Source organism: Impatiens glandulifera, chromosome 1 (genome assembly GCF_907164915.1).
Source record: "Impatiens glandulifera chromosome 1, dImpGla2.1, whole genome shotgun sequence".
Classification (NCBI taxonomy): domain Eukaryota; kingdom Viridiplantae; phylum Streptophyta; class Magnoliopsida; order Ericales; family Balsaminaceae; genus Impatiens; species Impatiens glandulifera.
The window spans coordinates 133869986-133884245 of record NC_061862.1 but is presented as its reverse complement, the minus strand read 5'-3'; the positions used below and the strand labels follow the sequence as shown (position 1 = coordinate 133884245).

Below are 14260 nucleotides of genomic sequence, written 5' to 3'. Positions count from 1 at the left end.
GAAAAAAGAAAACCTGTCTAGTTTGACAATTATATTGTTAACTCTAATATTGATTCAAATAATGGTAAGGGATGCACACCCAATACATTTCATTACTTCACTAATTGTAAGTACAATGAACATCTTGAATTTTTGGGTAATATTTCTACCATTAAAGAACCTTAAACATACAAAGAGGCTTCTCAAATCAAACATTGGCAAAATACAATGGATGAAGAATTGAAAGCACTTAAAAATAACCTAACTTGGGATTTAGTTGCACTTCCGAAAGGAAAGAAATCAATTGTTTGTAGATGGATATTTAAAACAAAACTCAATCCGAATGGTATAGTGGCTAAGTACAAGGCGAGATTAGTTGCTAAATGCTACAATCAAAGGGACATAATAGATTTTAATGATAACTTCTCACCGGTTGCAAAACCTGTAACGGTAATACTTTTTCTTGCATTAACTGATGCTAATAACTGGTTTCTAGAACAGGTGGACGTAAATAATGCATTTTGTTGGGTCAAATTATTTTGACCAAGGGTTGAAATAGTTTAACTATTGGAATTTTGATGATGAAATGATGAATGGATTATATATACGTCTAATTGTCTTTGATGCAGGTGTATCGAAGTCAAATTTTATAAGACTTGGTTCTAATGAGGTTCATTAAATCAATTTGGTATTAGATGCATGGTGTTAGACGTGCAGTCTAACTAGCGAAGTTAGACGTGTAGTCTAACTAAGCGGTGTTAGACATGCAGTCTGACTGGAGGAATTAGACGTGTAGTCTAACTCGTGGAGTTAGACGTGCAGTATAATGAATCAGTAATTAGACGAGCAGTGTAACTCGTGGAGTTAAACGTGCCGTCTAATAGATTCGGAATTAGACGTGTAGTCTAACTCGTGGAGTTAGACGTGCAGTCTAATGAATCAGTAATTAGACGTGCAGTCTAACTCGTGGAGTTAGACGTATAGTCTAATGGATTCGTAATTAGACGTGCAGTCTAACTCATGGAGTTAGACGTGCAGTCTAATGGATTGTGAAAGTTAGACGTGGAGTCTAACTCCTTCAGACTAGTCTGAAGTAGAATCGTAATTAGACGTGTAGTCTAACTCGTGGAGTTAGACGTGCAGTCTAATAGAAAGAGAAAGTTAGACGTACAGTCTAACTTGTGAAAGTTAGACATGCAGTCAACTCCTTCAGATTAGTCTGAAGTGATTGCAATTAGACGTAAGTCTAATCCCATTAGACCAAGTGGTCTAATGGATTCTGTTATTAGACGGGGACTATTGATTTCATTAGACGAAGTCGTCTAATTGAAATACATCTAAATGCCTTGCTTAAGCAGTTGCTTGAAGCTAGCACCCGCCTACCCACGTGCTATAGCTGTACACTACTCCTGCTCCACTTTCTAGTGAAGATCAGTACGACAACTAGACGCAACCAATCAACCACTTACACGTAAGCGAATATCCTTCCCACTACTTGTTTTGCAGGTAAATCTCTGAAAAATATTCGGCGCACTACCTGTTGTGTACGGCCACGATCCTTGTATTCAGAGTCTGTTGTGTACTATGGAGGCGTTCCAATGGAAAAGTGCCACGTATCATTCTGAAGATTCGACCGTTGGTACCTGTGCATATTTAAAGATTCTAAAGGACAACGGACAATCAGCTAGCAAACGATCGATCACTCTCGCTCTGAATCTGTCTTGCTTACTAGAATTACAGAGAGAGCATTCAATCTAGAATCCCTGAAATCTCAAACCGTTAGCTGATTTCTTTCTTTACTATGTGTTAATCAAGAGAAAGTTAGAATCAAAGCATCCTTTGGCTGAGTGATATTATTCATCTTGTAAGTTGAACAGAGTGTGTTCTGTTCAATAGTGAGCTAAGTGTGTGCAAACTGTATTTGATTCAAATCATATTATAGTGAATCCTTCATGTGGTTGGAAGAAGGGGTGACATAGGAGAGTTTTCTCCGAACATCCATAAACAAACTGATGTGTTGTTCATTTCAGTCATCTTCTCATTTTTCATCTCAAGCTTCAAACCTAAGTAAACATTTCCGCACTTGATTCTATTTCAAGTGTTTACAAGAGTTTGCGTAGAATAGAAAGTGAATCAAATCTCTAACAAGATTTCTTTCAAACCGTTTTTCATAAGCCTTCATCAATCGCCAGACCCCCGTCTCTATTGATTAAGCCGATCCTATCACATTTCTTCATGGAAAACTGGAGGAAGACGTTTATATGATCATACTTGAAAGATATTCTAAAAGAACAAAAATTGCTACTAAGTTTTGTCGTTTAAATAAAACTTTATATGGTTTAAAACAATCATCCCGATAGTGGAATCTTGAATTTACAAAAAAACTTGTTCAATTTAGTTTTGTACATTCTATGCATGATAATTGTCTCTTTGTATACAAAATTCCACTTTTACAGTTTTAATTGTTTATGTTGATGATGTGTTATTAGCTAGAAACATCATGGAAATAATTGAATAAGTTAAAAGACATCTCAATATCAGTTTTTCAATTAAAGATTTAGGCAAAGTAAATTATTTTTTGGGACTATAAATTTACAAAACTAGAGCGGGTTTATTTGTTAACCAACGCAAATATGTACTGGATATTTTAAACGACACAGACTGACTGTAAACAAGTTGATGTTCCTATGATTATATGGACAAAATTGAGTAACTCTGATAGTTCAATATTCACCGAATCAGAAAAATTAAGAAGATTAATCGGATGATTAATATATTTGAACTTTTCTCCTCCTGATATTAGTTTTAGCGTTCAACAATTGAGTCAATTTATGCATAACCTGTTAAATGTACATTGGGAGACAACTTTGTAGTTTGTTCGATATCTTAAAGGTTCACAATCATTGGGGGTTATTTTATCCTAGTAATTCTATTTTTTTACTTGAGAGTTTTTCAGATGCGGACTGGGCTACATGTAGTGATACACGCAGGTTTGTTACAGGATACTGTATCAAACTCGGTGAAGCCTTGATATCCTGGAAAACAAAAAACAAGTGACAGTTTATAGATCATCTGTAGAAGTTGAGTACTGTAGTATGACGACAACAATATTATTTCTGCTCAAATACTTCCACACACACATTAAACTATCTATACCCCTAAGATGTGATAATAAGGCTGTTATTCACATTATGGAGAATCTAGTCATCCATGAAAGAACAAAACATATTGATATTGATTGTCATCTTTTTCGGGATAATTTCAAACAAGGATTCATCCGTCCAGAATACGTTTATTCAAAACTACAAGAGGCTGATATTTTCACTAAACCATTGGAGTTTAAAGCTTTTTGCAATCTTAGAAGCAAGATGAATCTTAAGGATATTAATCTTGAGGGGGGAATGTAAGAATTATATATAATTTATGTATTTCTAGGAATGCCTAGTTATTGAATTGTAATAGGTCAAAGTAGAAGTTTAGTATAATTTTATATATTCTTATACAATTGAAGGATCATTGTATAAATTAGGGTTATGTAAATCGGGAACACTATTCTAATTTTTCATTATCGTGAATACAATCTGATTTCTCAATTCATCTACTATTCTCAGAAAACCTAACAGTTTCAATTGATCAGATTTCAGCTACTACCCAAGGGTTATGATCCATAAATATTCTAAACATGTTATATAATAGATTAAAACTAGTTTTAGTAAACTGTAATCAGATTTAGATTGTTTTTGGTATAACGACTAAATTTTAGAAGCTCAACCGAGAAAAGGAAGTGGACGACCATGAAAATGAGAGCGTCCGACTGACGGAATGGGTAACGGCGGGCATAAGAAAATCAAGAGAAAAAAGGAACAAATGGGTGTGTAGGGGATTCGAAGCCGAGACCTCCTCTTCCTCTTTGTCTTATCCAACTTCGGCTCGGTCTCCAAGCCCAAACTTTCTTCCGAACCTGTTTGAACCTTTAATCCTTCCCAAACCAAGTCTGAACCTTTCGGACCTCCAATCTCACCCAATCTCCAGTTCTATACCAGATTACTGGTCTGGTTTGTTTCACAACTTTAATTCTTTAAGCTATTTTTGTATTTACTATTTTAAATGCTTTGAATAATTTTCTAAAATCAAAAAATGTTGTTTAAAATATTTTTCTAATCAATTCTGGAAATGATTTCAATTTTAGGACTCGTTTGAGACAATTCATCTATTTTTACCAAACATACAAAATATGAATAGAATTCCTAAATGATTTAAATATATTTTTTGTATTAAAAATAATTTTTTGAATTATTTCAAGTTTGATCATTTTTTGTCCTCTTGTAAATATGCATGACTTCAATGTAATTTTCTAGCCTTTCTAGTCATGTACCACACATAACTTAGTAGCCTCATTAAGAATAAAATAGGATGACCCTTAGAAATATGTTAGAAATAAGTTTTCCTTTAGAATTATGATTAGGAAAAATGTTTCTAAATAATGTGTAAACTTGCTATGATTGTAAAATACCAACAATTTCGTAATAGAGACCGTCCAACTAGACGGGCATGCGAGTCACAATGCCGATGCCCTTTCCCATGCATAAATAAGCAACGAATCAGAAAGAATATTTGAAAAAGAAAAAAACAAAAAATTTTTCTTTCCTAATTTCTCAAGGTATAAATTAGGTAGTGACCCGAATCTAAAAATAGAGTCGAGGTACACATAAACTAATTTTCGGCTGTACAAAAGTACAAGGAAAGAGGCGAGCTTATGAATTAAGAGATTCACAATTATACTATATCATTGAAATTATAACTATAATAAAATTTGACTATAACATGAGACATCACATTTTCTAGTTGTTCAGTTGTAAAAAACTTTGTAATCGTAAAATTATGTGAGTTAAGAACATCTCCAACCGAAAAACTCAATTTCAAACTAATTTTGGTATAAAGATCACATCAAACAGTAATTCTTCTTCAACCAAAAAACTCATTCTCAAATCCAAATGAATATTCTTTTAATATTATTCCTTACATCAACTTTTATAACTCTTTAATATCACCCTATATATTTTACAATGTTATAAATTACACCACAATATTTTAATATCACCCATAATTTTAAATTTGAGTGAAAATTAACTATAAAATTCAAAAATGACAATACACAAACTAAAAAATATACATATGAGATTGAAATAAAAATTATTCGTACAAATAAAAAGGAGATAATGTTTTTTGGAATTGGTGTATTCATTCCACAAATAATCAGTCAATGCGTTTCAAAGTGCAATGTGATCATATTTATTTCTAATTTTTTTATATTGAGATATGAATTCTTCAAATCAAGTATTTTCATCTACTACCATTTCAACCTCCGGTTATAGTGTTTCCAACTCAATCTCAATTGGTACACTTAGATGATGTTCATCTTCCACAATCATGTTATTCAAAATTATGCACATAAATATTATATCATGAAGTACCTTTTTTTCTAATAACACACTGGTCCTTCCATAATACTAAAATGTGCTTGAAGAACTCCGAATGCACGTTCAACTTCTTTTCTACAAGCTTATTGTTTCATTGCGAAATAATTTTTTTTATGACCACGTGGTTCATGAATTGTTTGCACAATGGTAAACCTTTTTATATATATGTTATCAGCTAAATAATAATCCATGTTATATTCTTTTCCTTGAATTACATAATGAGCTAGAGGAGTGATACCTTGAGTTAGATCCGAGAAAATATGAGATGACTCTAATACGTTGATATCATTGTTGGAGTTGAGCAAGCCGAAATAAGCATGCCATATCAAAAGATCATAAACTATTACGGATCAAGAATAAAGGTAGGCTTTCCACTACGTCTTGCATATTGCCCTGACCACGCTGTAGGACAATTTTTCCATCTCCAATGCATACAATCTAAACTCCTTAACATTATAGGAAAATCACGTTTCTGACCAATATAAAGAAGTCTAGAAATATTATTAGTGGTGGGTATTCTTAAATATCGTTCACTAAATACCTCAAATATAGCTCAACAAAACATTTTCATGCTTTCAATAACAATAGACTCCCCAATTTTAATATACTCGTTAGTATAATTTGATGAGACACCATATGCCAATATAAAAAAGACATCAGTCAATTTTTGTATTGGAGATAATCCAAGTCTTCCATTACGATCTTCTCGTTGTTGGAAGTAGTGATCATGATCTTTAATTGTATCAGAATTCCGAAGGAACAACGATCGAGACATTCAATATCTTATACGAAACATGGCCTCATTGTATAATGGATTATCTGAGAAATAATCATTGTACAATCTAATTTTAGTAGTCTCTCGATCACAGTTGATAAATATATGACTAGGAACAGAACCCTGATGCGAGGCTTGATGGTTTTGTTATTGGCGAAGTTGTGAATGATAATGTTGTTATTGGAAATAACATGACATATCACTTTTGGTTTTTTTAGGAGTATTTATAATTAACATATTATCATCATCATCAGAAAAGGAAGATGAATGGTCAAATTCGAAATACATTTTAGAGAGATTAAGATGTATAAATAGTTTGAGTGTGATACCATGAGCATATAATATGTATTATAGTAGTGTATTTAAAGGGTGTGGGAATCTTTGTAATGAATGGTCATTTCATAAAATTGAGAGAAGTGAGAATCTTTGTAGTGCACGGTCATTTCAATTCAGAAAATTGTGAGGTGTGAGAATCTTTGTAGTGAATGGTCATTTAAATTCAGAAAATTGAGAGACGTGAGAATCTATGTAGTGAATTGTAATTTAAATTTAGAAAATTGAGAGGTGTGAGAATCTTTGTATTTAATGTTTATTTCAATTCAGCAAATTGAGAGATGTGAGAATCTTTGTAGTGAATGGTCATTTCAATTCAGAAAATTGAGAAGTGTGAGAATCTTTGTAGTGAATGATTATTTCAATTCAGAAAATTAAGAGGTGTGACAATCTTTGCAGTGAATGGTCATTTCAATTCAGAAAATTGAGAGACGTGAGAATCTATGTAGTGAATTGTAATTTAAATTTAGAAAATTGAGAGGTGTGAGAATCTTTGCAGTGAATGGTCATTTCAATTCAGAAAATTGAGAGGTGTGAGAATCTTTGTAGTGAATGGTGATTTAAATTCAGAAAATTGAGATGTGTAAGTGGAATATTTTTCACTATAAAGAAAGATATGATGTTGTAATAAGATTTACAACATCCTTTGTTCTCTACAATAAATCTCTATCATATATAACTTGTTGTAAGAATGTCGATCCGATCAGCTTCATATAACCACGATGAAGATATTCTTTTATGTCGAGTTTTTATGTGTAACCATTGAGAAATCCCTAGTCCGTAGCTTAGCACATGTTGGAAGACACGTGGGAATACAGGGGGATCTAGGGTGTCTTGAGGTTCGATAGTTTTAACATTGTTTTGCGTGCCAGACATCTCTTTAAAATAAATATTATTTTTAAAGAATTTTGACAATACCTGAAAACTTTCAAAATTAACTATGTAAAAATAATTAATTTTATTCATATTTTAATAATTTCGGGATTTGTTATAATCAAATAATGATTTGACTTAAAATCCGGTTTAAATTAATTAAACAAAATTAATATAAGAAAATATTATTTATTTGAAAATAGAGTCGCCAATTAATTTTAGAAAAAATCAGTAAAATGTACGTGTGTAAACGTAATTTATACCAGAGTTTTCATAAGGGTTTCGTTGTTTAGTTATGCTCAGAAAAGGGCTTGCGCGTTATGTCATCTACGCCCGTTGAAAATGGTTTTATTTTTTCAAAGTCTAGCTATAAAAAGATTTATTTATAAGATTTATTTCCTTTAATTATTAATCTAGGGGTCCTAAAAAAATGATAAGTTTAGATTACGTAAAAAATTGTACAAAATTATTTAGAAGTGCGTAAATGCGATTGCGGTTATAAAAGATTGAGTACAAGACCTAAATAATATTAGAAAAGGTATTAGAATTTAACAATAAACTCCAAACGGAGGCTTAGTCGAAATATTAGTTTGGAAAATATCCCAAAAATATTTTGAAATCATTTTCCAACCTCTCGGGATTATTTGAAAATGGATTGAGATTCAAAATTATAAAAATAATTTTGGGTTTTGAAAAGTGGAACCAAATACGCCTTAGGACTAGAGTCCTAAGGGTCGGGTCCGTTTTAGTCCGTCGTGGACAAGAGAGACTTAGGCTAGACCGAGGAAGATCTCGATCAAGGTTCGGGATACTCAGTTGGAGGACCGAAGTCCTTATGTTAGGGTGCCAAGGACTCTCGATCCTTGGCTGAAATTACCGGTCTAGGTATAAAAGCATATTGGTCTTAACTAGCTGGGCTAGGTTTCTCAATCGAGGTGTAGAAACCTCTTGAGCTAGGTTTCTCAGTCGAGGTGTAGATCCTTGGTCCCGGGTTTCAGAGGCTCGATCCCATGGATGGACTTATCGATTCTTGGTCTCGGTTAGGACCTAAGATTCTCGGTCTTACCTCTCGGTCCTTGGTCATATAGGACTCGGTCCAAGAACACCATGTTTTCTTCATTTGATTAAAAAATTATAGGTTTGCAACATTTGATAAAGGTCACGAATACGTGACCGGTAAGTTGTTGCTAACTCAGCTGGATGTAGGGATCATAATTCCTAATCCTAAAATTGTTCATTCGAACCCTAAGACGATTGATTTTTCAAATCAAGTTTTAGGGAAAAATTTGGGAACATTCGAATTAGACCATCTCATGGCCTAATTCTTGTTCCAACAACTTCTAAATGATGTTTATAATCAAAATGATCAAAACAAGAACATGAATCAAGCTTTGTAACAAATTTTAAAATTGAAATTTAAACTTTTATTTTGAAAAATTTCAGTTTGATCAAACATGATTGTGATGTATGTTTTATGATTGGATACTCATCCTAACATCTTTACAAACATGTTAGGCAACTATCTGAATCAAAACAATAGCTCAAAAGCTCATAAACACAAAATTCAAAATTTCAAGATTTTCAAATCAAATTTGGGTTTTTTATTGAGTTTGAATTAATGAAATTTCTTTTGACAAAATTTAACCATAAATAAGATGAACCCGATCGAAATTGAAAAAAAATATTCAAGTTTGAATCACAACTTGAATTACAGATTGTCTGGAAGCTTACTTGTGATTAGAGAACACTCTTATGATCCTAGAGAATCTTTCCAAAGCTCTTGATCGAAGCTTAGAACACAATAATGATTTCTTCAAAAAATAGTCGTCGGAGCTCCAATGAAAATATTAAAGCAGGCCATGATTGTCGGATTTTTTTCGATGAATTGAAAGAAGAAGACCTAGGGAGTATTTAGACCCAATCTAGGTCAGTTTCGAAGTCAAATTCATATTTGATTTTGCTTCTGAAGTTCATCTTCTTCGTTTCTTATTTGTCTTTGCAGGCCTAGTTCTAGGGTAGGTTTTGAATTCAAACCTTACAGGAAATGATGACGAGGGAGAGATGTGCACATGGGTGAATTTTGGAGAGATAAGGATGAGAAACGAAGGAAATAGAATTTCTGGAAGAATCGCCGGCGTTCGCTTATCTCAATGGAAAAGACTATCAAAATGACGTCGTTTCATTTAATATGAAACGCATCGTTGTGTTCTGTTGGCAGTTCATCAGTCATTGGCGTCCGTTAGTGTCCTAGCTAACGAGGCATTAACCAGTTCGTTTCTGCTCGGCTACAACCGGCTATGCAGAAGTATTTGAGGCGTTGGATGATAATTCAATCCTGATCCGATGGATGAAATATCTGTTGCAACCGATTTCCTTATTTTCGGCCACACTGGATTATCCGTTTTCATTTTAAATAGGGTTATTTAAAATCAAATTTTTAAACATTTCCTACATTTTTCTTCACCAAATTAATACAAAAAAATATTTTTGAAAACATAATAAAAATTATGTTCATTTATTTTATTTTTGGGTATTTTAGGGTTATTTATTTAATTATTTTATGCCTTAAATTACACATAACTTATGTTTAAAATTATAATTAATTAATTTCAACCCCTTTTGGGTTTAATTTGGGTATAATAAATACAATATTTTAATCTTAAATTATTTTCGGTCTTTAATTAATTTTTGTAATTAGGGTTTAATTATCACAATAATTAATTCTAATTTGATATTAACCATTCCTTTTGATTATTTTGAACTATAAAAATTCAAAATATTATTTTATATTATTATTAATTGGGGTATGCCAAATTTTCATGCTTACAATATAGAAAATTCTCAAGACCCAATTGTTGGGGTTTACCAATCATCTGACCGATTTTGGTCACGTATAGAACAATCGTTCAATCAAGAAAAACTTAAGCATTGAGAGGTTCGCACCAGAAGATCTATGTAAGCACGAATTCAAACAATCGATAAAACAACTAAAAGACTACATGCATTCATAAAAGTAGTAGAAAATATGCATCAAAGTAGTGCTTCAAATGAAGATATAGTAAGTATTCACATTTTATATAATGTAATTTTTGCTTCTCACATTATTATTTATATTAAATTTGATTAATCTTTTTATAACTTGTTGATGCATACAACAAAAATATTGTTTACATAAGATCCTAAATTCAAGTCCGGATGGAAATACGATCATGTTTGGGATATCATTAAAATTTTTAAGAAATTTGAAGATGGTAATACAAAGGCCAAGAAAAAACAATTATTTAGTGAATATCCCTCATCGGAGTCAGAAAACCCAACTCCCGAGTCAGTGAGACAAGCATCCCCATATATTTTTTCATTTTCTTTAAAATTGGACGACTTAGATAATGTTGGTGGTGATTCACATATGAGAGACCTATTGGAGTGAAGAAAGCCAAACTGAAAATAAAGATGACCGACGATTCATCATCGACCGTCAAGACCATGCAACAATATAACAATAAACTTTTTGCTGAGTTGAGAAAGACTAATGACCAAATGCAATTCTATCTAAAAATGCAAAATTTAAGGGAATAAAACAAAATTTTGTTTCAAGATGTAAGTTCTATAAAAGAGGATCCGTGCATATGTTGATGCCGAATATACCTGAATTTTGGAGAAAAAAACTCAACAATTCAAATCAAATACATTTCAAACTAATACATTTGTCAATATTTCAATAATATTGGAGGAAGCAATGCTGATTTACCGAATTATTAAATATTGATTATTTATTTCATAATTTTAGTGTATTTTTATTTTTTTGTATCGGTGTATAATTTTATTATTTTATTTTATGTATTATACTAATGTATTTTTTATTTTGTAATTTTTATAATTATGTTTTGTATAATTATGATTATATTTGGTATTTTTATAATTATATTGAAAAACAAAAATATAATACAATAATACATAAAATAAATATTGTAAAAAAACATTATTTGATAAAACAAACCTTATTAAAAAAATAAACATCATTAAATTAAACTAGCATTTAGCCCGTGCATTTGCACCATACTTAATATAAAAACCATGGAAAAAAATTACGGATAATATTTTTAATTTTATTTTTAATCGTTTTAAGTTTATGGGTGGGTCAACCCACAATCCGACCCAAATATCCATTTACTCAACATCATTATATATATATATATATTAGTTAGTTAAAAAATTGAATTTATATTAATGTTAAAACGTCCCGCGTTCATCAAATTTGGTGTTGAATTTAAAATATAAAGTCTTAGTAGCCTAGTTGGTAAAAGGTTGTACTTATTTTTGTTATGTTGCAAGTTCGAAACATACCTCTAGCATTTTTTATTTTATTCCGTTTTAAATTTAAGGCGGGTCAACCCACAATCCGACCCAAGTATCCAAATTAACCACAACTCTCGACCCGGCAATCCGGACACTTTAAAAATTAAGCATCATTATATATATACAGATTAATTAGTTAAAAAGTTGAACTTATATTAATATTAAAACGTCCCGCGTTTATCAAATTTGGTGTTCAATTTAAAATATAAAGTCTTTATAGCCTAGTTGGTTAAAGAGTTGTACTTGTTTTGTTAGGTTGCAAGTTCGAAACATACCTCTAGCATTTTTAATTTTATTTTTAGCCGTTTTAAATTTAAAGGCGGGTCAACCCACAATCCGACCCAAGTATCCAAATTAACCACAGCTCTCGACCCGGCAATCCGGACACTTTAAAATTTAAGCATCATTATATATAGATTAGTTAGTTAAAAAGTTGAACTTATATTAATATTAAAACGTCCCGCGTTTATCAAATTTGGTGTTGAATTTAATATATAAAGTCTTTGTAGCCTAGTTGGTTAAAGAGTTATACTTGTTTTGTTAGGTTGCAAGTTCGAAACATACCTTTAGCATTTTTTTTAACCGTTTTAAATTTAAAGGCGGGTCAACCCACAATCTGACCCAAGTATCCAAATTAATCACAGCTCTCGACCCGGTAATCCGGACACTTTAAAATTTAAGTATCATTATATATATATAGATATGGTTCATTATTATAAGTTTATGATATATTTATGATGTAAAAAATATATCGGATAAAAACAAAAATTAAATATATAAATAAATTATATAAAAAAATAAATATAAAAATTTACTTAAATTAAAAATTAAAGGACAAAATTAAATGTTTAAAATAAATAATATAAAAAGTTAAATATCCAAATCAAAATGTTAATAAACTTCAAGGGCCTGTTACAAAATTTAATTAAATTATGTGTTCATGAACCGATTAACGCATATATATGATTTTAGGAGAGAGAAAATGAAAGATCGCATTTTGCGTTTTCCTTTGTCGGGAGTTGCTCTAAGTATTTTAAATTGTAGACTATCTACTTCATTTGAAAAAAACATCTTTTGTGCGTTTGAGGATAGTTGTACGAGGAGCATGGCTTCATCTATGCAGTTTAGAAACAACAAACATGATACTCATATGTCTAGAAGTTGTTACATACTTCAATCGAAAAATATAAACATAAAACATAGAAATTCCAATCGAGTCATTCATCATCTAAAATATGACTTTATACCTGATTTATAAAATAACAAAAACATACATCACAAATAACATATCATACGACACTTTTAATTTCTATATAGAAACGAAAATTGATTACATACCTCGAAGTTGGTTCATTCGAAAACACAGTACACACATCACAATACAACCCCTTTCTATTTTTAGAAACCTTCTTACTATAGAAATTGCATGAATAATATAATTTTTTTTATTATAGATCATATTAATGGTTCTTCACCCAATAGGTTGGACCGTAGGTGCGATGATTTACTTCACGGGCGAGGTCTCTTGTTCAAGTCTAAGATGGCCCAACTGCGCCAGGGAAAAGAATAGAAGAAACTAGGGGTGAGCATAATTTGGGTTTACCCAAATCCAACCCTAACCCAAACCCAAAATATTAATCCGGGTTGGTTAATTTGGGTTGGGTTGAGTATGGGTTGAGTTGAATATGGATTGGATTTAATTTGGGTTGGGTTAGGTTACCCAAATTTTATAAATTTAATTTAATTCTCTATTATTAATCAAATATAAACTAATCATCTTCCAATTTTAAGTCGAACACGTTTTTCACACGTTTTTAATATTTTTAACACGTTTTCATACTTATAACACGTTTTCACTTGTTTAACACGTTTTTGGCACGTTTAACACGTTTTTGGCACGTTTAACACGTTTTTGATATGTTTAACACAATTTCACACTAACAACACATTTTTCACATTTTTGTCACGTTTAACATATTTTTGACATGTTTAATACGTTTAACATGTTTTTGACAAGTTTAACACGTTTTTCACGTTTTGGCACATTTAACACGTTTTGACATATTTAACACGTTAACACGTTTTTGATAAGTTTAACGCGATTTTCACGTTTTTGGCACGTTTAACATATTTTTGACATTTTAACATGTTTAACACGTTTTTGATATGTTTAACACGTTTTTCACACGTTTAACATGTTTTTCACGATTCAGCATTATTAACACGTTTTTGACATATTTGACATATTTTCACATGTTAACACGTTTTCCCTATTTTTGGCACACATTTAACACGTTTTTGACATGTTGAACACGTTTAACACGTTTTTAGCTCTTTTAACATATTTTTAGCTCATTTAACATGTTTTGGTACATTTAACACGTTTTTCACATTTTTGCACGTTCTTTAGGACTGTGCAAAAAACGGAAAACCGGTAACCCAACCGATAGTTAACCGGTTTTAT

General features: G+C 31.4%; 1 pseudogene; it reads right to left on the bottom strand.

The window, feature by feature from the left end:
- Positions 1 to 5249: 5249 nt before the first annotated feature.
- On the bottom strand, positions 5250 to 8524 carry LOC124943919 (annotated as a pseudogene).
- Positions 8525 to 14260: the final 5736 nt, after the last annotated feature.